Below are 22103 nucleotides of genomic sequence, written 5' to 3'. Positions count from 1 at the left end.
GCTTTGTTTGCTACCCATTAAAAAAGACGAGTTTCCTAAGCTTGCCGTTCATCTCCTATAACTCAACCCCTTGTGTGTGCAATTGTCGTTTGGCTGTCTTTATGTTCCCCTGTGAGCAGTAGAGCTCAGACAACTGACCCGAGATAATGCTGATATTTTGACTGCTGCTATTTATGAGAAATAAACTGTGCTTTCTCCCATACCCACTAATCTTGTATCTTCTACCAGAATCCATGACATTATAGTAGGCTACGTTGTTGTTGGAAGGTAGAATAAAAACTAGGACCTTTAACAGGTCTAGACAGATGTCACCTTCCTTGGGTCTATGTAAAATTAAAGCTAAGCTGAATACCATTTGAACACAAAACTAAAACCTCTGTGAGGTGGGAGAAATATACTGTTACCATCATAATTAGCTAGTCATTAATATCAATAATAGGAAAAGAGCCAAGGGGAAGCAAGACCTCATAGGCATGGTCATCTGGGCAGCTTCCCCAGAAAGCTACAGCTTCACACTCCCCAGGGAACCACCGGCCCATTCCCTGCAGATCACTGGGGGAAGGGGTCGAACAAGGGCGAAGGTGGGTGCCTATGCAGTGAAGCTGGGGTGACACAGAAAAGGTGCTTTCCTGTCAGTCTAGCTTGGGAAAAAGATAATTGGCTAGGGGATTGGACCCCAAAGTAAGCCCCCCCAAAATTGGGAATACATAATCCCCGGAGAAGGAGTTCTCTCTCTTGCTTTGCTCCTGCCTGCTTGCTCCACTCTTGCTCTGTGACCTGCACTTGCCATTGTCTCGTCATACTCATGTGGCCTTAAGCAGCCACGTGGTACAGGGCTATGTGGACTCCACATGCGGGATGCTGGACTGGACTGTGCTGTAACACGGAGCAGAAACTCTGGGCGGTGGTCTTAATCCTAGCGCTGCTGAAGCCATGGCTGGGCATTTTCCGTGATGGAACCGGAGGAAATGGGACATTGGACATGCATGGGTTTAATTTCACAGAAATAAAGATCACTCATTCTCCAATGCGAGTCTCAGGAAACTGCTTTCCTTGAGACATCTCAAGAACTCTACTTCCACCAGTAACAGGTGGGCATGCAGTGGCACCCCACCGATGACAATACAACTGTTTATTTTGTCTTCTGAAAATTCTTATTCCCATCTCCTGGTCCAGTGAATTCTCTGACTTTTTTGTCTTATTCAGTTTTAAAATATATCCATTTAACTAATTAAGTAAAAACTTAGTTACCACCACCACCACCACCACCACCACAATAGTAAGGTTTAGGCTGTAAAAATAAACACCCCAAAAAACAACATTTACTTGAGCAAGGAGGAACTGCAATCTGGGAGGCATAGACTCAGGTAGCAACCTAAATTGTGCTCCAGAAAGGACAAAGAAAGCCAGAACTTAGGAAGGCAAAAACCACAAGCTGCAACAAAAGAAACATTTCCCATTGGCTAACATGGTGTGATGACTAGTTCAGAAAGGATGGCCAGGTTTGGGGGGCGAGACTCTGAGGTGAGCATGTGCATGAAAACAGAGAGGCAAGTTTCAGGTAGCGCTTCTACAGCAAACATGAAATTCCCAAAGTCCTCATCTCATCCCACGTGGGTGTGCATCTCTGAGAGTCCCTAATGGCCTCCCAACTCCATACAGAGCCCTGTGACATCAGCGACTTCATTTTAGATGTTTCCAGTCACGATTCACCCTTTACTTCTCCATCTCTTTTAAGTAACATATTTCAGCTTCCAATTCTGACTTGTAATGAGACCCTTGCTCTGGTGTTCACAGGAAATATGCTATATCCATAGATAGATCCACGTAATTTTATGTTTTATTTTTAATTTCTTTATATTGGTAGAATTGAAATGTTTGGTCAGCGAATTCTTAATTCTAAATCTTTATATTTTCTAAGGTAGGATTGATTATGAAATAAGCAAAGGTTGGAATAAAAGAATGTTAATTCCAGTGACCACCCACTTGAAGACCCTTGAGATTGCTGGGAAATAACCAATAAAATCTCTTTGCAAGATATGAACCTTTCTTCAAGGTCTGTCATTTGCAGGAGGTTTTGCTTCTGATCTCCAAATAAAAGGAGGCCCTCTTGTGAGAAAAGGCACCAGTGACGTCTTTGTTTCAAACTGTCTTTTCAAGGATATTTGTATAGGTGCAGCCTTGAAAGAGATAGTGCCTGACTCTGGAACAAATGACAGGTTTGTTTACTTTGAAGTATATTAAAGATAATGTCTCCTTCAGAAGCAAATATCAGCTGTACTTTGTCAACATGAAAAAAGGTTCAAATTACATAAACTTGGGGTTTTTATTCTGTAAAACAAGCTGCCATATGTGGACATGTCCCATGGAGTTCTTTGATCATTCTGTGGGAATTGGAGCTCAGGAAGTCGGCACAAATGCTGAAAATCTGCTATTGCTGTCATAATTTTTTCCTTTGTCTCTGACCCAGCAGTCACACATTTTCTGCTAACAACCATAAGGCCATGGCAAGCTAACTTGTCATTTGATAAGTAAAGTAAAAAACTCAGATTTTTTTTGTAATTCTGATAAAGCTTTAACTTCTTTGTCTCCGATCCACTTTCTAAATCCTCTCGGCGCTTAGGATATATTGTCTTTGCCACATACAAAGTGAGCACCTACATTGTTAGAGTAAATTCTTAAAAAAATATACCGAACAGATGCTTTGTATTAGCTAGTAAAACAATGTTGGTAAATACTTATTGAATAACTAGAAAAAATATATCAATATTAAATTTTAAGAAAATAGTAATAGAGCATCATAAATCTCAAGAATTTTATGGTATAAGTAAAATTTATAATACTCATCACTGCTAGAATAATAATATTCATAAGCTGTTATGAATCAGACACTAAAAAAACTGTATCTTCTTTTAGAAGTGTATGAATTATCTATTATACACAAATTTTAGATAAGGAAATTAGTGCTATAATATAGTAATTGATCCATGCCAAAGGCTAGTAAATGACAGAGACTTGATTTGAACATGGGCAGTTCATATTCCAGAACATATCATCTAACCACTATGCTTTATATTTGAGAAAAACAGACTTTATAAAACAACAGTAACATATATAAAATAAAACTAACAAAGTAAGGTTGCATATAATCAATTGTCTGCCTTTTTTACATAAAATATTATAATATTTTACTTTTCATGCATATTTGTACTAAGTGGAGGCATTTGACAGTAATAAATGTTTTGAACAATTAGCTAAAATTCTTGAAAATCTTTCATTGTTGACATCAAGTACATATTAGAAATCTTGAGGTGATATTAAAAATAGTTTTATGTCTTCTCTTTCTCATGTTTTCTTTTCTTTCTTTTTAAAAAATATATCTTTATTGATTTCAGAGAAAGGAAAGGAGAGACGGAGAGAGAGAATCATCAATGATGAGAGAGTCATTGATCGGCTGCCTCCTGCACGCCCCCGACTGGGGATCGAGCCCTCAACCCAGGCATGTGCCCTGACCGGGAATCGAACCCTGATCTCCTGGATTATAGGTCGACTCTCAACTGCTGAGCCACGCCCGGCTGGGCCTCACGTTTTCTTAATTAATTTATACAACACATGCTAATAGGAATATTTTTATATATTTAGTCCACTAAGCAAGATAAACTGACACCAATTTCCATCTTAAAGGTAACTGGTTATTTCAAATTAAGAGTTTTAGTTAAAACAGAGTTTTTGAGGGTAAAACATATTGCATATTATATTTTTCATGTGCATATAATTTGCTAGCAGATAATAGATACGTAGGTTATTAATATCTCATTATATTCACATGACATTACTTTTACCCCTCTCTTGAGTGTAGGTTAATCAGAAACTTTTAGAATTTATATTTTGGATTAAACATGTTCTTACTACGTGACTATTTTAGAGTAGAAAAAAATATCTTTCACACTCATGTCATCTATGAGACTATATTTTGACACTAAAGCTTAAAGAAGAGATTGTAATATTTGTGTCTTATCAATAGAATAAACTCCAAACCTCCAAAACAACCAAAAAGGTCTCACTGCAAAATATGGTTGTAACTCATATACACAGACGCTTTCTGTAGCAGTAAGGATACACAATAAAGACAAAAAACAAAAAGTATCAATAAGCAACATGAAACTGGGTAAGTTCCTATAATGAAGAGATCTTCAGGGTAATTGGTACATAAATGCAAATTAGCAAAACCAGAAATGACACAATTTTCTGTCCAAATGAATCACAAAAAAATCAAATGCATCTATCATTAGGCAATATTTGGGGAAATAAAAATGCATATTTTATTCATTGAATTATAAGCGGGGGAGATTTTACTCTGACCCTCAAGGAGACTGAACCCAGTTCCACCTTGCCCCTCATTATAATATCACTAACTAGGGGAGGCTTGCACAAACACAGTTGGTATGAACATAGCATGTATAATTTATTTATTGTCAAAACGTCGTCCCCATGAGCCTATCTCTAAAGGCACTGGCCAGTTTTTCTTAGTCTCTGCATTTATGAATGTAAATGTTCTCTCTTATCCTCTCCCTCAACTTATCTACTGGCATAAACAGTAAGTACATTCCTTATGTCTACAAGATTGCCTGCCCTGCTGTACAAGACTTTGTACCAAATATTTAATTGTCATATGTAAATTAGTCCTTTACTATATACTGATACTAATGATCTCATTCTAATATACTACATTACTATCTCCAATTTATTAGGTAAATTCAGTGCACATAAACTAAAGTATTCTTTTTATTCGCATGACTGCTTTAAACTTTTTTACTGATTCTGAATATTCCAGGCTTAAAAGGCTAAATATAGTCAGATAGTAAAGTTCTAATGAGAACTCCAAAGTTATTATTGTTATTATTATTTTAATATTTCTTTATCTTTATTGTTGAGACCATTACAGATGTCCCCCCTTTTAACCCTACTGATCCCCTCCACCCCACATCCATCCCACCCCCCAGGCCCTCCCCACACCAATGTCCACGCCCATGGGCCATGCCCATAATCATACAAGTTCCCTGATTAATCTCTCCCCACCCACACCCCCCTCCCGCCTTCCCTCTGAGATCCCTCAGTTTGTTCCAAGCTTCTATGTTACTGAATCCACTTTGTTCATCAGTTTATTTTGTTTATTATATTCCACATATAAGTGAGATCCTGTAGTACTTGTCCTTCTCCGACTGGCTTATTTCACTTAGCATAATACTTTCTAGTTCCCTCCATGCTGTGCCAAAGGCCAAAAGGTCCTTCCTCTTCATAGCCGCATAGTACTCCATGGTGTAAATGTGTCACTCATCTACTGATGGGCACGTGGGCTGTTTCCAGATCTTAGCTATTGTGAATTGCGCTGCTATGAACATAGGGGTGCATAAGTTCTTTACGATTGGTGTTTGGGGTTCCTTAGGATATATTACTAGAAGTGGGATCACTGGATCAAATGGCAGGTGAATTTTTAATCTTTTGAGGACCCTCCATACTGCTTTCCATAGTGGCTGCACCGGTCTGCATTCCCACCAGCAATGTACTAGGTTCCCCTTTCTCCACACCCTCGCCAGCACTTATAGTTCTTAATGTGGCCACTAAACTCAGTGTTCCTCATTCACTGCACTTTTGTAATTCTGATGTTTTTTCAAGGACATGTCATATTTACATGGATTAATTTCACAAATACACACATTCCTGAATGGAGTGTAAGTAGTCATTACTTCTAATTCAACCATAGAGCACTTGACTGTAAATAATATAAAGACATGAAGGAAGAACTTGGCCCCAGCTCACACAATGCACCCATCCTATAATCCAAAAACACTTAAGTGAGAAATAAATAAATAAATCGAACTTTCCTTCCTGAGTAAAAGCATCAGGCTCTTATTTCATTGTATTGAGATCTAATAAAACAATGAAGCTAATCCAACAAAACAAATTATATTTGTCATCTAAAAGCTTTGGGAAGTCTGGGTCACTGAGTATACAGAAGCTTGTGTTTGTTGAAGAAAAAATTTTAATGTTAAGTAAAAAGCAATGATAAAAGGGTACATTTAATAGAATGGAAAAAGGAAGTTCAGAAAATAAGATCTAAGAAGTTGAAAAAGAACTGACTCAAAAACAGTATGCCAGGTTCAAGGATATTTTAAAAATAAAAGTAAACAAGCCCTGGCCTGTGTGGTTCAGTTGGTTGGGTGTTGTCCCATGCAACAAAAGGCTGCTGGTTGGATTTCCAGTTTGCACATGCCTGGGATTTGGGCTTGATCCCTGGTAGGGGTCTTGCTGGAGGCAGCTGGTTGTTACCCTCTCACACCAATGTTTCTTTCTCTCTCTCCCTCTCCCTTCCTCTCTCCCTAAAATTCAATTTAAAAAAATGTAAATAAACCTCCCTTTAATTTTTCTATTTTGTCATGAGGCTACGATGTCATCTGAAAAATGGCCATGTATACAAGCTTAAAATCGAATTATGTATATAAATGAGTTCTTATCTGCAAGGCTCCAACCTGCAGGCTTATTGATGTGAATTGGAATTTAAACTGCCTACCATACTAGACTCAACACCAATTTAATTCATTTGGATGTATATACATACTTACATACATACATGTATTTATATGCATGTGTGTATTTTTATATAAAATATATATTTTCATTATTATACATTTATATTTTATATATTAACATATGAATATATACTTAAATATGTAGTTAGTAAAATCTTTAATAACAGCATTATAATATAACTCAGTACTAAAATTACCCTATTAAAGCATACTATTCAGTAGTTTTAGTATAGTAACAGAGTTGTCCAACCATTAGCACAATCTAATTTTAGAAAAACTTCATTATCTCTCAAAAAACCCTCTACTTCTTTCCCAAACCTCTTCTCACTAACAATGCCATTTTCTATTTCTTTCCTTTTTTTTTTTTAATTGTTTTTTTTAGAGAGAGGAAGGGATTGAGATACAGAGACAGAAATATCAATGAGAGAGAAACATTGATTGACTGCCTCCTGCACATCCCCACTGGGGATCAAGCCTGCAACCCGGGCATGTGCCCTGACCAGAAATAGAACCGGGGACCTCTTGGTTCATAGGTTGACAGTCAACCACTGAACCACTCTGGCGGGGATCTGTTTGTTTTCATTATAGCCATCTAGTGGATTGGAACTGGTATTTCATTGTGAGTTTCATTTGCATTTCTCTGATTGCTAATGATGTTAAACATGTTGTTATGTGCTTGTTTTTCAATTGAATATTTTCTTTGGAGAAATGTCTATTCAGATTATTTGCTTATTATTAATTGGATTATTTGCCTTTGTTGTTGCTATTGAATTATGAGTTCTTTATAGATTCTAGATACAAGTCTCTTATCAGATATATTATTTGTAAATATTTTCCCCCATTCTGTGGTTTGATGTTTCACTTTCTTGACAGTGTCCTTTGAGGCAAAACTGTAAAATTTAATAAGATCCAATTTATTTTTTATTTTTCCTTTGTCACTTGTGATTTTGGCATCATACCTAAGAAACCCTGTCTAATTCAAAGCCATTAAGATTTGCTTCTATGTTTTCTTCTAGGGTTTCTAACATGTAAATGTTAGTTCTTACATATAGTTCTACAATCCATTTTGAGTTAATTTTGTGTATGGTGGAAATTGTCCATCATGATTCTTTTATATCCATTTGTCTCAGTAGTATTTGTTGAAAAAAAAATTCTTTTAAAGTTCTTTTCCTATTGAACTGTCATGTTACCTTACCTATAATAAAGAATCTGGCTGGCTTTTGTCCCTGGATTCTGGGAGACATCCTTTAATCCTTGGAATTTCCCAAGTTATAGGAGTGTCTTTGTTATTCATTGTGAGCCCTAATAATTTATGCTTAAAAGATGTCTCTGGATGTGGGAGGACCAGACAAGAAAGACCAACCAAGTAATTAGAAGATTGATGTTTAGTGCCTCGTGATATCAGGCTAACATTCAGGGAGGGTGTGGGGCTCGAAATTGAGTTCAGTTATGTGGGCAGTGATTCTATCATTCATGCTTATATAATGAAACCCCAATAAAAACTCTAGACACCATGCTTAGAAGAGCTTCCCTAGTTGGCAATATTCTGTGTATATTGGATGATCTACAGAATGTTTCTGCCTCTTTTAAATATAGCCATTACAAAAATAAAATCCTTTTATTTGATTATCAATGTTATTATAGGCATCAGAGCCAAGTGATGCCCTTCTATGGTCCTATAATTTAGAGAATCTCTTTTGTACTTTCCATTACAGAAAAAGTGCTATAAATCCCAGCATTTTTGTTTTCTTTTATGAACATACGTTTTTCATTTTGGTGATTTATTTATAAATAATAAATCTCTTAAACAGAAATTTTAAGAGGATATGTTACTTGTTTTATCTATTTTATAAATTATTTTCCAATATTCAAGCAAGATATACCATTCAATTTAATATTAATGTAAGAGGTACAGTTATATCAAATCCTGCATAATAATTATGATGAATATTTTTAATATACTTATAAACCTATCTTTCCTTTGTTATTTTTATACCAAATTTAGTTTGCTTCCCCCAAAAATATTTTCCAAAAATATTTTGCTTTTGTACATCACTTGTCTTTCCCTATTTGAATAAGAATCTCTCTTATGATTCTAAACATTTTGATACACAGTAGCTTTAGGCAAACACACACACACAAAATATTAACTATTTTAAAGAAATGTTGCTTCAAAAATATTGACATATTATGTAGTCAATTATGGAAAAGATTTACTTATTCTTCATTTTAGTGTAACTTCTGTCTTTGATGTTTATAAGGTATACTTCACTGCATAGTTGATCTTACAGATTGTTTCCCTCCAGCTACTTCACTGCTATCACAAAATTAATTATGTATGTACCAGCAGATGCCAACAACATGCAACTGAAGAATGTAATAATAAATCTAAACTTGTCTACCAAATAGAATTTTATTAAATATCACATCATATTTACTTTTCATTCCTAAAGAAGTTATAAGCATAATCTCATACATACAACACTGATATGTACATTTACTAATTTAAATTATAGGAAGCATTTAATCTCTTTGCTGATTTATTTTAATTTGGAGTTAATTTGAACTGTGATTACTATTGGAGATAAACAGACCAAACCATAAAGAAGCTTCCTAAATTAACAATTGAAGAACCATATCTTTTTACACCTCATGTATTCACATACAGGGGCTCCAGATATAATTTCAGAATAAACACAAACACAATTTTAGAAATATATATTTTTGTATCTGTGGTAACATTGACTTCTTCATTCATGTCATCAGGCTATTAAATTTACTTTTATATAAATGTAAATTTATTTATATATATACATATATGTATATATATGTGTGTGCAGGGTGGGGCAAACGTAGGTTACAGTTCATATGGAAAATAAAACAATAATAAATAATAATATAATAATAAACTGTGTGTTTTGCATACTCTCAATTGCAAACCTACTTTTGCCCACCCTGATTTAGAACTGCATTAAAGTATCCAGTTTGGAAGGAACTTACTTACCACCATAACTTTAGACTAATATTTCACTCGTAAGGTTAACTCTAAAATGTAAGAGCTATGTATTTAGTTATATTTCATTATGATCATATGCTGAGTTAATGGATTTTAAAATTACAGACAGAAACACACATATACATATATCTTTGTTTCATTCTCCTATTATTCCAGGATTTTAACATAAATCTCTATCACTTCTTTCAAAATACACTCAACACACACACACACACACACACACACACAAACAACAATTCAAATTACTACCCTTTTTTTTGTGCCTCCTAATTTATAAAAATCATTTTCAGGTATTAGTGGACTTCTGCTTCCATTCTTAAGTTTGGATGACTATATAATTAATTTTCAAATTCAAGACACTTTTAAAAGTGAAAAGTGGCATTATTAATAATTACATTAGAAAAACAGTGAAACTGGGACATACAGGAACTCTTCAAGCTCTACAAACTTATATATGCTTAAATACACCCTTCCTTCCCTATGTTTGTGGATGACTCAATCAGGAGTCACTCTTTTCAAACACAAATTGCTTTATATAGACATTAGATTTCGTAACTTTCTCCTCTACAGCTATTTTCCCTGGTTAATTACCTGCTTGAGATTCTTTAACAATTGACCTGGTATTGACTTTTGTTTCTTAAAGAGTACTCTCATTCATGGATCATATAAATTCTTTTAAAGTGTATATCTGGATGTTTATCTACTTTGCTCAAAATTTCCTTTCCCCCCCATTTTAAGTTCACTAAAGCATACATTTATGGACATAGCTTATAAAACTTTGGATGAACTTCTAATTTCATTTCCAACCAATCTTCTCTCCACTTCTATTGTGGCCACAACAGCCTTGTTGCCCCACTAAGGGCATCTTTATACTTGTTGCTTTAAATGCTATACCCAGATAACCATCATCATGTTTCTTCATTTCATTCATTATTGTTTTAATGCCATCTCCACTGAGAGGTTTTTTTAAACTTTATTTTTATTGTTTACACCATTAAAGATGCCCCCATCCCTCCTCCCTTGCCCACCTTCCCCCCTGCCCGCGCCACTCCCCCCTTCCCTCTGGCCATCACCACACTGTTGTTTGGGTCTATGGCTTATGCATATATGTTCTTTGGCTAGTCCCTTCATGTTCTTTCATCCAGCTGTCATATATAAAATAGCAGTCCTATCACTACCCTCTTAATTGAGTTTTGTTTTTCTTTATAACATTTATCACAAGCTCATACTGTATTATTGCATAATTTTCCCATTAGAATGTAGGCTACATGACATCATATGCTTTTTTCACTTCTCCCCACAACTTAATTCAAAATATATTTATTGAATGACTGACTGAATGGAATTGAAAAAATGAGATCAGTTGTATAGGATCTTCTACATATTTTCATTACTAATACATCACTACCTGTATTTAATAATCTTCTCTGATTTGCAGCGCCTTCCACTCTTCCAGTACCCCGATGCTTCCATGGGCTCATTTTACTTCTAGTCCAGATACTTTCTTCTCCTTCCAGAGCCTTTCAGTTCTGCAGCTATCATTTTTTCTACATAAACTTTTTCCTCTCTCTTCTGGATCAAATTTATCAGTATAAAATCACAGTCTAGCATTTTTTAATTTAAAAAATGTGCTTTAACCTCTGGTGAAGTCAAAATACCAGAAAATAATTTTTATTAGCGCTCACAACACTTTGCTGTATTTCAGTCTCCAATTGAACTTCTTATTACCATAATTCTACAATTGCACTTGCATCAGGTTTACCAAAGTCTCTCATATTTCTAGTGTAAGTACTAATATTTCAGTCTCGTGTGGCTTTTAGCAGAATTTAACAGAGTTGATAAATATATTTTCCTAAGAAGTATTTTCTCTTTCAGGACATAATACTATCCTGCCATTCCCTTCTTTCTGACTAACCATAACTTTTCAATCCCTCTTTCTCAATTTTCTCTAATAAATGGTTGAATGATTCAGGTTTAATTATGAACTCTAGTCTTTTCTGAATTTTAAATTTTCTCTCCAAGTGCTCTCAATCCATCTCCTTGTCTTTAAAATATATCTCTGTGTCTACACCCCTCACCCAACTGTCTCCTTAAAATATTTATTTGCATAGACGTCTTAAACTTAATAAATTCAAACCAAAGCCCCAGAATTGCCACAACACTTTGCCCCTCCGAATTATTTATTCCTTTACTTTCTTCCTGTCCATGACTCCAGTCTAGTTGCTCAAACCAAAAATATCGAATCATTCTTAACCCTTCACTTGTACTTCATCCACAACAGCAAGTGCATCAGCAGGTTCTTTAAGCACTGCAGCCAGCTGGATGCAGTAGCTATTCATTTATGTCTGTTACTCTTCCTTTCCGAACAATAACATTTAATTGCTGCTAATATTGCTATTTATGTCTAATTTCAAAAATTGCTACATTAGTGGGTTCTTCACTGATTACCTTCCTGTAAATTTATTCCATTGTACTAATTTATATTGCTGCCATTGGAGGTATCAGCATCTGAATTGTATTGTGTTTAATTATTTGTTTATTTTATACTTTTTTTTTCTCAGTAAAGTATAAACTTCATGAAAGGAACAAGTCCATATTATTTATATCTACATGTCAGCATCAATGACACTCTAAAATAGGTTGTTGAGTAAATGAATAAAGCTCTCAAAATATCTTTAATCTAGAAATATATTTTAAATAATAAACAATATACATAGTTTTATTTCATTTGTTTCTCATGTATTCACTGTGTGGTGGGCTGTGGAAATAGGACTTGTTCGGGAATCGGGAACTGATTTCTTAAGTTGTAGGTACAGCTTTGCTATGTGACTTTAAACAAGTTATATAACATTACTCACACTTTCATTTATCATCTTTCAAAGTATGGCATTTGTTTTCTATAGTCATTCTAATAAAGTTAAATGAAAATATTACATAAAGTTAACTTTTTTTTCACATACATTTTAACAGCATTTTTTCAAATACAGATTCAGAGAGAAAGCATGACACTTTTCCCATAATCAGTTATAATCTTATGAAAAACTCTAAGAAGCAAAAAAAATACATAAATAAGAAAAACTTTTTTTTTTTAAACTGACCTTTGTCATACAATAAAACTAGTAAGATGAATGCATATCCCTACAGTTTATGAGAGCTAAGGACAAAACTATTTGATCTGTGATTTGCTTTTATGACTAAAAGAATGTTCTGTTTTTTTATCTGTATCATTATCTGGCCTTCTCCATAAAAATAATCATTTCACATTACCCTATCTAGTCACCCTGAAGAATGGCAGAAGTAAAAAAGAAACCGCTTTTAGTTTGCTATTGTGATTCTTTTCTCCCTTTTATTAGGATTTGGAATGAAAGCTTTTTTAGTCTAGAATAATTTCTGTAGTTGGAAAACTAAATTATAGTAGGAAATTGAATAAAGGATAATAATGAAATATTGTTAATAGCTTGAAGCAGTGATTATGTTTTTATAATACCTATTTATTATAAAATATAATAACTTAATGCCATACTCTAATAAATATGACTAACTTGCTTTTATAATAAAATATTTGCACCATGGCTAACTCTCATGACCCCATTAATGTTTTGAAAACACTTGAAGTTCGTTTTTCCTTTGCGAAGGTCACTGCATATAGACTTTAAAGAGCATACTTATCAGGGTTCACATTTATTCACATAGTGAGTAACAACAGGGTCGAGACAAAATAATGCAAGAAGCTGGAGACATAAATTTCACATTTGCTCTCATTTTTGTTGTTGTTTTTGCTGATTTATTTGCTTATCACATTTTCTAAACCTTTTTCCGTTTTAGTTTTATCAGAGATGATAAAATTTTAGCTTATATCTATTGTCTATCATAAGTTAAGAAAGTGAAGGCACTTTTGTGTCATAATATTATCCTGGCCTCAATAGATAAAGGCATTTAATTTTATGCATTGTTTTTGAAATTCATTATATTTTAAAATTTTATATGTATTATGTAAAGATGCAAAATATAATTTAAAGTATCCAATTTAAATGACATTATCAAAATGCTGTCATGAATACGTGTAATGTTCTCGGTCGTTTGCATATATTTTCTGAATAATCCCCACCATAACTTTGAGTTACAGATCATGAAACTAATATTCAAATTGGTTAAACCGTTTCTAAGGTCACACAGCAGGTACAATATAATGAAAACAAGTAAGACTTAATCCTTTTGTAGTAGAATTACCTGGTAGACATAGCTCTGTAGAGTAATGAGAGACTTAGAGCATGTTCTAGTCAAACTATTTTCAAGGAGAGATTTTTTCTTTCATCTCTGTAACCCTATTATTGAATTCCTTATTTGAATTTTTAAAGTCTTAATGTAATGACAAATAATGATTGCATTACTAATTAAAAAAGAAAACCTTTCAAGGATAGGTGCTTCTGGAAGATTTACACAGATACATTACAGAAAAGCCCAATAGCAGACTATTGACAGTGGAAAAAATATTAGAGTCCTTTGGAGATAAATCTATGTAAAACAAAGGGCTTACCATAATACTATTTATGGAAACTATAGAATGTCAGTTATGACATCCAATCTGAGGAAACCTTGGAAAGGGAGCTATTATGAAATGGCTATACTGTACTTATGATTGAAAATAAGGGACAGAATAAAGCCAATAAGATAGCCTTAAAAAGCAACATGTTTTACTAAGATTAAGGTAATAATATATAGTATAATTTTTTTGGTAAAAATGATGTCTGAAAATAAAGGAGTTTGATAAATCTTAGGCTCCAAAAAATCAATGGAATGTTTCATTCCATGAAAAGCAAAACAAAACAAAAGCAAAACCTATTTTCTGCTGTAAGAATACCAATATACTTATTAACCGATGCTCAAAACTCTATTTGCAACTAAAATAAATGGAAGAGCTTGAATATCACTGTATTATGATAAGTTTATAGACTTTTCTTAAAATTAGTTAAAATATCTGAGCAGAAAGTGTTATTTTTTGGAATAAAATTTGATCTGCTATTAAAATCTGAGTGTCTTAAGAAAGAACATTAAATAGTATTTACATTAATAAAAGGGTAAATACAGTATGTTTAAAAGTGTTTGGTAGCAAAATAGCCAAATTATTATGGAATTTTTCCCCCTTGTCAACATTTCCCATCATAATATTATCTTATTCTATGTCAATATTTCCCATAATAATCTTACATCATAGTACACTTTTTATTATCAGTTTCCCATTTGGAAATACAAAATTCCATCTAAGTTTTAGTTACTATAAACTCCATATGTAATATATACATTGTCACATATGTCCAATATATGCCCTTAAATGAGAATTTCCCAGGAACATATAAATAGGAATAACGTTTTTTTGGTAATGGATATATTTGCCTGACCTGAGGTAGTCCATGATTCCACCCTCAGTGCATAAGTGTTCATATTTTTATATTTTCCATCCCCATGAGGCATTGTTTAGTTTAGATATTTTGCCATTACATTGGCAATTAACCAAACCCATTATTGTTGTAATTTTTTTTCAACTACTAGTGAACTTGAGCATCTTTTTATATGCTTGTTTATATACTATTTTCCACTTTTTTTCCTGTAGGACTCCTATTTTTCTTGTTGTTTTACAAGATTTTCTTATACATTCTTGCCTTCTAGTATATGTTAATATATGGGTTAAGCTGGTCTCCATTTTTGCTGTCAGATGACCTTGGAACCATTATTCTTCCATATATGTTTTAGAAAGAAACATATTGAGGTTTTCTTTTATCCAGCTGGACTACTGATTTGAGGATTAATTTGAGAGTAACTAATGTCTTTACAATATGATAATATTATATTCCAAAGCATAGTGTATCTTTGTATGTATTCAAATATGATTTTATAAATTTCAATTGAGTGACTACTCCACTAAGATCTGTTTATGACACATACCTTCACAAAGTTTTCAACTTCCCTGATATAATCACACTGTTGCTATATGATTCTAATTTTATAACAATGTAATTAAGTTATAGATTAGCTAAGCAATTTTCACAAAGTATAGTGCTAATGAGTGATACATCCAGAATGTAAACTTGGACATGTTTCCTCCACAATCTGAGCCCTTGAATTCTAGGCTGTGTTGATCTTCATTTTATATGCAGGATATTAAAAATATGTTATCCTGACTGGTGTGGCTCAGTGGGTGAGTGTTGACTTATGAACCAGGAGGTCAGGGTTCAATTCCTGGTCGGGGCACACGCCTGGGTTGTGGGCTCAAACCCCAGTCTGGGGGTGTGCAGGAGGCAGCTGATCAATGATTCTCTCATCATTGATGTTTCCCTCTCTCTCTCCCTCTCCCTTCCTCTCTCTGAAATCAATAAAAACATATTTTAAAATATGTTAAAATCTTAGAAGAACACTTTACCTTCTGAAGTTGAGATTAACTGTTCAGTCAATAAGAAAAGCTAACATGTCAGAGTTTTTACATTTGAAAAGAACTTATTAGAACTACTTGTCTCCATTATAGTTATTGTGATAAACCATTTTGTTATCTAGAATACCTAATGTTAAAGTTCTTTAGATTACAGATGTTTGGTAAGGAATTTAGTCAACTAAATCAGAGTATAAATCACTATAGTTGGTTAGGACAGATGAGCTACTTTGCTACTCATACTTTCTCAAATCAGAGTTGACACCCGTCTCCTGTGATATTTAGCATCTTCATTAATGTCATTTCATTTTCAGATTGCCTTTTCTACAAAGGACTAGATTTACATACCATAAAACATTGGCCAGATAATTTATGTTAACTAAATCACTGTTACTAAAATCTTAAGTAACCATTAAATGGGTATTCATCATATATAGGATCAACATTTTTAGAAAAAATACCTTAAGTAGTTTGTAAATTATAAAGCATAGTATATTAGAATTTATCATGATAATTGATTTCTATCAGATAATAGTTGATATTTTAATAATATTTTAAAAATATGAGTTTTATGATAAACTGAAGGTCAGCTTTCTCACTCCTTATTACTACTACAGTAGGTTTGCCTAATTTATATTTTTATATTTTCAAGTATGAGATCAAGTTTTTCATAAGGTTTAAATGGTTAGAAATAAAATGGATCTGGTAAGTATGGGAAATTTTCTTAAGGAAGATTAATTTAATTAATTTATATCCAAGCACAGACATATTGCATCAAAAGGAATACAATTGCATATTTATATTTTATTCAAAACAAATCTGTTATAAGTCTAATGAATGTTTGTCTTATTTGGATAATGATCAGTGAGATTAGCTTTTGGAAGAACCACTTGAATTCAAAGAAATATCATTAACTGGTCTTAACAAGTAATATATAAACTTAATCAAAAGGTATGTGATCACTTTTTCCGGTGACATGGTGCTTCAATATGAAAATTTCAGTCTTATTTTTTCTTGTTTGTTTGTTTTGACACAGCGTCTTATGCGTATTTAATCCGAGGCTGTGATTTGATTTGATGAGAAATGTTAAACATTGCCTTCAGCACTGACCCAGACGAGGCCTGCAGTTGCTCCCCGGTTGCTGCCGTGGAGTAATCTGTTGTGAGCTGGCACTCCCTTCTAACTTCTGTTTGTGTGGGAAGGTCTCACCTTGCCTCACACAGCTGCTGCTCTGTCCTGAAGCATTTATCTCAAGCTGACCTACAGCTTCAAGTAATGCCTAACACAGAAAAGAAACCTTTTCCTCTAGGATGGGTTTCAATGATAAATATAAACTTTGTGGAGTAGTTTTCCTTATGTATGACATACACACATGCCAAGAGCTGATGCATAGTCTGTACATCAGCAGATTTATTAAACTCTAAAGTGAAATACCTACCACTATGACCAATGACAACCATTGCTCTTCATGCTGTGCCATTTATATTACAGAATGTCTAACAGTATCATTTGAGAGAGAATTGTTGGTGAATATACATTTTTTTCTCCCATAGCACAGTCTGGCATTAATACTGTGTTCGACATTATAAATATCTTGGCAATAACATTACATCTGCTTATCTTTTTCTACATAAGGGCATCATCTTTGAATACTGTCTCTTTGGTTTTATTTAATTGTCTGTCTTTAGCTTATTTTATTTTTAAATAAAAATTATAATACATTCAGGGGAAATATTTTAGCAATTTACATATATTGTTTTTTCAGATCTTGGTGTGAAAGAACACTTGCTCATTTATTTGTCACTGTACAGATCGAAAACTTTTGTACATTATCTTTATTCTGTAGTATCATTACAGAAGTATCACTATTATTTTTGGGTTATTTGTCCATTTTAAGTGAAATGAGGATATAATATTCCCAAACTAATGTAAAACTTAAGTAAATAAACAGTAATACATAACTGATGTGTAAAGGTACAATTAACTATATGTATTCAGGACAAAGCTACTAAGTTTTCCTTTGTGTGTTATTTTTACAAGCATAACAATAGATTTTACTATTATATATAAAATGTAAATTATGTAGTATATAATGGCTTTACTAATATATAAATAATACATATAATATATTAATACATGTAATATTTTATAATAATATATTGTTTAATATATAAGTAATAAAATAATAGATATAACACTATATTTAGTTTAACAGGGTTTACTTAATGAAGTAATAAAAAATCTAATTTAGGAAAGTGTAAGGAAAATTGCAAAGCTATATATGTAAGAGCAGAAGAGCTTCAAGTTTATGGTTTTATAGTATCTGTCCTTCTGATGCCTTTTTTGTGACTGAATATTTGAGAATATAGGTTAAAATAATAAAATACTGAATACAAATACATAATACATTAACTCACATTTAAAAAAAAAAGATAGATGAGCCCTGGTTGGTGTTTCTCAGTGCTTAGAGAGTCAGCCCTAAGGGTCATGGGTTTGATTCTTGGCGAAGGGCATATACCTGGGTTGCAGGTTCAATCCCGGACAGTGGTCCAGGGGTGTGAGGGAGGCAACCAATCCATGTGTCTCTCTCACATCGATGTTTCTCTCTCTCACCCTCCCTCCTACTCTCTCTAAAACTCAATAGAAAAAATATTCTCAGGTGAGGATTAATAACAACAACAGAAAAATTGATAGCTGAAGCTAAATAAAATTACCCCCCAAAACTGCAGCAAAAGTGTAAAAAATAAAATCTAGTAGGTAGTAAAAAGTGAACAAAATAGAGAATCCTCAACATCTTGCAGCAAACCATTAGTGGAAATATGGCATAATGCCATGTTTCATTACGTGTTTCACTTGTAGGGGCTTCAAGAATGGATCTACTTACATGATATTCCCACACAAAAAGCAGAGAAACTGTTACAGAAAAGACACAGTTTATCCACAAGGTGCTAGCAGAGCCAAACACTAAGCACTGAGAATTGCAGTGGAGAAATATTGGCTATTTTATTATGAATAGTGCCACCTGGGAGAACAGAAAGCTAATGTTCAATAGCCCAAACTCCCCAATGGCATGTACGTTACAGATTATATAAAGCACAATCACAAGACACTATGGTTAGGAAGTTTGGGAGCTGATTGGTTGGAGGTGAGGTAGGTGTAATAAATCACTTGTTCAGGTCTTCAGGACAGTTCTGAGATGACTTCTGGTGTCCTTGTCTGGTTTCATGGGAAAGTAGCCAGGGGGTTGTTTCACTTTAAGGGTCAGGAGCTGAGACATAACTTGGGTCAAGATGTTACCTTTCACCTCCCAGAGGTCCAGACCTTGTGATCCTTAGGCAAGTTCGGGCTACCGTCTTGTGCTGCCTTGCGGGGGGGGGGGGAGGGGTTGCTGATTATCCAGGGGAATGATAGGTCTCTGAGAGAGAGATAAAGAGAGAAAGAGAGATGATTTCTAGAGCTAGGATTTAAAGCTAAATTTAATCAAGGTCATAAGGGCCTTCCGTTTCAAGCCTCCTTAAGCAATTGGCTGCAATCAACAGAAAACTTTATGTAATTTTAAGCAAAAAGATTAGTGGAAAAATACTGGAGTCTCTTTGAAATATTAGGATGATGGAACTCCAGAGGATTAGCCAGCAGGAACTACAGTAAAGGTCACATGGATAAAGAAACTGGTTTACCCATTGCAGGTATCACTATAAGGGAGGAATTTCCTGGACCCTGGTCTTTATTACAGTCACTGAAGTTCCAAAGCACTGAAGGCATTGCTCGCTAAGCCTACATAATTTCCCCCTCCGTCGGCTATGCCATTTGACTGCCTTAGCAAGAAGTGCACGCTGAGTTCCATGAAGAAGACACATTTTGGGAGAATTTTCTTAAAGTGAAATTGAAGAGAAATTACAAAGTAGAAAGAGAAGTTAGATTATCAGAGGGGAAATGATTCACATGTTCAAATCATGTTCATATATCCAGGGATAGGCATAAAACTGATATGTACAATGCTTAATGGTGATTCAGCTCTATACCTGCCACCCCATTGCAAGCACAATGAGATAAAGGCAAGTCTTGACAAACACCCCAGGATATGAAGAAGCTTTTGCTGTATGGGTTTCATTCAATGAACGTTTTAATAAGAATAAAAGTATTTATCTCATATTAAATAATTAAAAGTTTTATGTTATTATTGATTATATTAATATTTAGGAGGCCTTGTGTAAAACAGAATCAACATACAATTATGCCATATTTCTACTAATGTTTTGCCACAATATGCTAATTCTGTTTTTAATCGTTTTTACTCCTTGTTGGATTTTATTACTTTACTCTTTTTAGAAGTGTAGAAGAGGGAATGAAATTTCAGGTAAATTCTCTCTCAGACTAACTGAAATTTGAAGCAGTATTACTTTAAAGTCCAGATGGTTGTATAATTACTACATTTTAGTTCTTTATTTTTAACTCTTTTAGTTTAAATATTTTTCTTACTACTATTATCTAGAGATATGCTTGTTTATGGTCCTGGAATCAAGACTATTATAAAAATTTAGAAATGTTTTAGTTTTGCTTATAGCATCATGGACTATTTTGATATATAGTCACCATTGTTCAAGATACATTTAAAAATATTCCCAGAACAAAGCAAAAGGATCAAAATTAGAAAATTTATTTGTTTCCCTTGAAGAATTTTAAAAATTCTTTATAAACCTAGAATATTAGGCCATTATCTGTAATATATGTTAATAAAAGTTTCTTATAGTTTTTCCATTGCACTTTTTGTCTTTGTTTATGGTATTTTTTTCTCAGGCAAATTTAAAAAATAGTCAAATTTACAAATCATTTTCTTTACTTACTCTTCTGAAAACTTGGCAGGGCATAGTGGAAGTCACCACAAAGTATCTTGTTTTAGATATTTTATTAAGTTATTTGCATAAGCTCAGAGATATAGTAGTGACTAAGCTGAAACTTCAAATCTGTGACCAAAAAAAAAAGTGATCAATAGCTTCAAGTGGCATTTCTCCCCAAGAAGATGGTAAAATCACTGTCTAGGCAATGAGGTGGTGTGAAGTGATACGGAGCCACACAATTTGAAGTATTCACAGGCATTTAAAAAAAAAAAGTGGAATTCTACTTTCTCAGCTACCAACCCATTTTTGAAAGACACAAGAGATATAGAGGACAGGAGAAAATACTTAGGTTCCCAGCCCGAGGTGGGGAGTTTGACAGGTGATCCCTGGATAAATGAAAGACCTCGGAAAGCAGTGCCGTCATTGTAATGGTGAATGGGGGTGGTGGTGGCAAAAAACAGCCCTGGGGTGGAACTTCAGAGGAAGTTCATTATTTTTTGAAAGAAAAAGAAATATCAGGAAAGTATAAGTGCTTTTACATAAATTTTGGCCCAAATTAGTATGTGGAAAATGTGGAAAGCCAACATCATATCCACTTCTTCATTGGGAAAGAGTTTTTGAGATTGTATTTGATTGTTTCTCAACGGAGTTATCTTTTTAGAGTTGCTCATAATTGTCAGCTCAGTTCTATCTTACTCTAATTTGAGGTTGCAGAGATGCATGGGAATATTAAGTTGAATTTTAAAGATATTCTTTTAGATTTTGTGTTTGCAACATTATAATATGGCATGGCCATACTATTATTCTCTCTGTGTTGAACTAGCTAAAGAGTAAGGTTAAAATATTATAAAGGATCATCTCCCTCAACCTACCCTGATAATAACTTGGGTCTTCCTTTCTCTTTCCATTTATTTCTCAGGCTTTTTCAACTGCAAGAGCTGCTTAAGAATTAGCTGTTCTAGTTAATAATGGGGAATTAAAGTGTAAGAAGTATTAAGATAACTTTGGTAATAATTTTAACAATTTTTAATTTATTTCTTAATATAATAATTTCATACATAGAAAAAATATAAAGCCATCAGAACATCCTCAGGAAAAAAGTAGAATTTATATTATTCTAGGCTTATTGTTTGGAAATGGTTTTAGAGAAGGCAGAATCCTTCTGTGTGCCTCTCTGAGAACTTCTATTTCTCAGTTATAGTAGGATTTATAACAGAGCTTTTTCACTGAGACAT

The sequence above is a fragment of the Miniopterus natalensis genome, chromosome 2, assembly GCF_054644295.1.
Source record: "Miniopterus natalensis isolate mMinNat1 chromosome 2, mMinNat1.hap1, whole genome shotgun sequence".
In the NCBI taxonomy this organism is placed as follows: Eukaryota; Metazoa; Chordata; class Mammalia; order Chiroptera; family Miniopteridae; genus Miniopterus; species Miniopterus natalensis.
This window is presented reverse-complemented; position numbering follows the sequence as displayed.